Below are 4159 nucleotides of genomic sequence, written 5' to 3'. Positions count from 1 at the left end.
GTGGGACAGTGTAGCCTGCAAGACCCAGGCATGTAAGGGATTGTTGCCTCCTAGGTTGGCCTCAAGTGCTAAGCTTAGGCCTTGGCGTGAATGACTCAAGGAATCGGGCTCCCATTGAATGTGAATTTACCCTGAAGAAAGATGAAATAGGCTTAAATGAAACAAATTTTTTGTTCTTAGAGCAGAGACAGTGATATATTCTGTGTTGGGTTTTTTGTGTGGGGGAGGGTTGTTTTTTTTAACATAGCCATCGCCTATGACTTGTGGCCTCAAAGGATGAGACTGTCAGCATTTGAAGACAGTTATACTGAAGCTAGCAGAGAGTTAAAGAAGAGCACTCTCTCTCAACCCAATACACAGGTAAGTATGATTTCTGTTGAAAGCTTTTCCTTACCTTGCAGTTTTGCCACCTTGAGTTCTGCCAAGGCACTAATCTTTGTAAAAGGAAGGAAGAAGTTTGATGTCTTATATCCACAAGAGAAAGAGCAGTATAAAGTATTCAAATGCTTTTAGAAGTACCTAAAACTAAGCTCTTTCTAAAGTTACCTGCTAAACCCTGAGTTCATAATTCTGAGTTTCAAAACTTTCTGGCAAAATTAGCATCCAGAACTCAAGAGTATAACATTTCCCTTCACACAGGTATATTGAGGTGGATACTTCCAGTGTCTGGGATGGATTCATAAGGAGCCCCCATATACAGTTTTCAGCAGGTCAGCCAAGGAAAACCTAGGCTTTGAAATATTTTTTATTTAAAAATGTAAATATGTTTTTATCTACATAAACATCCTTGATAAAAGCTAGGGGCTGCAAGAGTTTCCTTATCAAAGTACACTTTGAACATACATCCATATGGTCAACATGTGTGTTTACCTAGACAGGGCGTACAGTTTTGTAGAATTTTAAACTAAAGAGGACTATTAGATCATCTAGTCAGATTAGTCACATGATGTATACCATAGGCCATTAAACTTTACCAAGGTAGCTGTATTGAGTCTGGGAACTTGTATCTGATTCAGGCACATTTTCCATAAAGGCATCCAGTTTGGATTTGAATTCATCAAAAGATCATGACTCTGCCAGTTCTCTTGATAGTTTCTTCAAGTGGTTAATCACCCTTGCTGTTTAAATATAATCCTTATTTACAACAGATGAAAGGTTCTTTACGAAAGTCTTTTTTCTTCATGAAGGATCAGCAGGCATTGGGGGAGTCACTGTTCCCCCGAGCACCGCCAGGAGTGACCAGGAATAGCGGTCACAAGCTGGCAGAGAATAGGTTTAGGTTAGACATCAGGAGGCGCTATTTCACGGTCAGGGCGGCTAGGGTCTGGAACCAGCTTCCAAGTGAGGTGGTGCAGGCTCCCACCCTGGGGGTTTTTAAGAGGAGGTTAGATGAACACCTTGCTGGGGTCATTTGACCCCAGTACTCTTTCCTGCCATGGCACGGGGTCGGACTAGATGATCTGCTCAGGTCCCTTCCGACCCTAGAAACTATGAAACTGTAAGGTGTTTATGTTCTAAAAATCTAATCACTTTTCAAATCCTTTTGTAATAAGATGATTCAGCTCCTAAGTCTCTCAGCACACAGATGAGCATTTTCTACAAACCTTGAAAACTTTCTTTCTCTTGCACTCTCCCCAATTTTTTAACATATTTTTTTTAATGCAAAAGAGGATGCAGTATTCCAGCTGTAGTTTTACCAGTGCTATATTAAAATGTAGAATCACTTTTTTCCTTGTTTCCAACTCCCCTGCTTATACATCGAAGGATCACATTAGTCCTTTGGCCCACAGCATTGTTGTAAGAAGCGATACCAAGTAGTTTGATCACTACAACCCCCAAATCTTTTTCCAGAATTACCGTAATGAGGCCAGATCAGAACCCTTGACCCAGAGGCTGTGTCCAGATGAGTGAGCACATGCCTGTTGCAGCATCTCAAAGCAGTTTGAGATGCCACAAGAAGCATGCTAAGAATGAAAAAAAGTTTCCCATGCTGCATATTTGTAGCACAGGCTTGTAGCAGGGCACGAAGGTGTCTGCTACTTGGAGAGCCGGGATAACCACCCAGGTGCAAGTTGCTAAGCTAACCAGAGGGAGCTAGTAACCCACACCTGTCTGGTCAGTTGACCAGAAAGGGCAGGGCCTGGCTCCTATATAAATCACAGGCTGGAGGCCAGGAGCTATTTTCCTTCTGGCAGTCAAGGGGGAAGGAGCTCCGCCTGAATGAGAAAAGCAAGGCAGCCTGAATGTATGAGCAGCTTGATATGGGTGAGGGATGGAGCACCCTTGGGGTGGCTCAAGTAAAGTTTTAGCTGTGGCAGGAATTTATGTTATAGCCCAGGGGCTTGTGTTTTGTTTGCTGTTGTGACCAGAGGTTTGGGTGAGGCTATTAGGGGTTGGAGGAGGCCTCATAGGGGGCTCGTGGTAGAGTGGGGACCCCAGCCCCAGAGAGTGGGCAGCGATTGAGAAGCCCCAGAGAAGGGGGCTGCGGAAAGCCTGAGTGCCTGTGAGGTGCCATGCGAGACCTAACAACGTCTGGTACATCAGTGAGGCTTGGGGCGTGGTAAAGGGATGGTTGGAGCCACGCATGACCCATAAGACTGGGGTGCACAGAAGTACACAGTACAGAAGTGGGGCCAGTGTACAGGAGGAAAACCATGTCCAGGGAGACGAAGAGGCAGCCTCTCTATTTATATATACGTGACACCAAAGACGTGGCGAGAGCAAATTGAGGGTGCTTTGTAGACTGACTGAACACGGTAAGGGGTGTCAGGGGACAGCATGGTGACCCCTAAGATGCCCTCCTACTACAGGGCTCTAAATTTGATACCAGGAAATCCTGGTATAAAAAAAACAACACATGGGGGGGTGGGGAAGTGGTGCAGGATTAGGATGTGGGCCTGGCCCACTTGCACGCATTGGAAAGAATGGGGCAGGCTCTTGCTTTCACCTGGGGTTCTGGTACCACACACACAGAAGTTGTGTGCCCTTAGGCCTGGTCAGGTCCTGCCTTTATGGAGCTGGTCCAGCCCAATGGCATGTGTAGGCAGGACCCAGCCTAGCCCGAGGGTATGCAGCTTTTTCCTGCAGTGCTGGGACCCCAGGTGACAGAAATAGTTGTCTATCCTGGTTCTGACTGAGAGTGCATGCAAGCAGGCTGGGTATGCGTAAGTGGGCCGGGCTCACACCCTGTGGCATGTGCAGCCGCAAGGTCTGAGGCCATGCTGCACCACACCCCGCTGCCAGGGGTCTCTGCCAGGAGTGGGTATGAGCACTCTAATGGCAGCTGCTGCTGCTGCTCCTGCTGTCGTGTGAGGTGGGGGCTGTGCACCATGCAGGGGGTGGGGACCTACCCTTCCCAAGCAGTCCCTCCCACACCCACAAACCCCACATCACCCCAAATCCCCACACCAGCCCCACAAACCCAACAAATCTCACACCCTGTTTGCCCAGCCACCAAACTGGATGGGACAGGACCTACTGGTGGGAGCCACACTGCAGCCCTGCCCTATGCGCACACTGGTGCTGGGACATACAATGATGGTGGCTCCTGGTCCCGGGAACTACTTGGTGGGTGTGGTGGGCTAGGGGAAGCGGTGGAGGTGACAGCAGGGATGTGTGTGTGCGCGCGAGAGAGAGACAGGGTTTGGGAATGGGGGAAAGAAGTTGCTGAAGCCAAGCTTGGAGCCTCTCTGCCCCCCCTAGAGCAGCCTGTGAAGGGGAGGCCATTTTGGAAGGGAAGGGGCTTGCCAAGCCCAGTCCCTGAGTCCCAGTCGAGGACTTCCCAGAAACAGCATGGGGTTCACTGGGAACAGGCACAAGGAGCAGAACAACAAGGGCTGGCACTGCTCAGAGGCACAAAGCAGGGGTGGGACAGCTGCAGCTGGACTCATCCTGGTGCTGGCACAGAGCTGCTGCCAGGAGGGAGCTAATGGGGGCAGGCAGGGGCTGTGGGTCACGAGTGAGGGGCACTGACAGGGATGTGGGTTGGGAGTGAGGGGAAAAGGCAGGGGCAGGGAACTGACATATCCATGCTGCTTGGCACCCTACATCCTGGTGAGCAAAGGGCAGCGGCGGCTTTGATTTTTTTTTTTTTTCTATGACAAAAAAAAACCCAGAAGCAAACACCAAAGTAGGCTTGTGCAAGTAGGCAGCTATTTGA

This window comes from Gavialis gangeticus, unplaced genomic scaffold, assembly GCF_001723915.1.
Source record: "Gavialis gangeticus isolate Ggan-Ray unplaced genomic scaffold, GavGan_comp1, whole genome shotgun sequence".
In the NCBI taxonomy this organism is placed as follows: Eukaryota; Metazoa; Chordata; order Crocodylia; family Gavialidae; genus Gavialis; species Gavialis gangeticus.
This window is presented reverse-complemented; position numbering follows the sequence as displayed.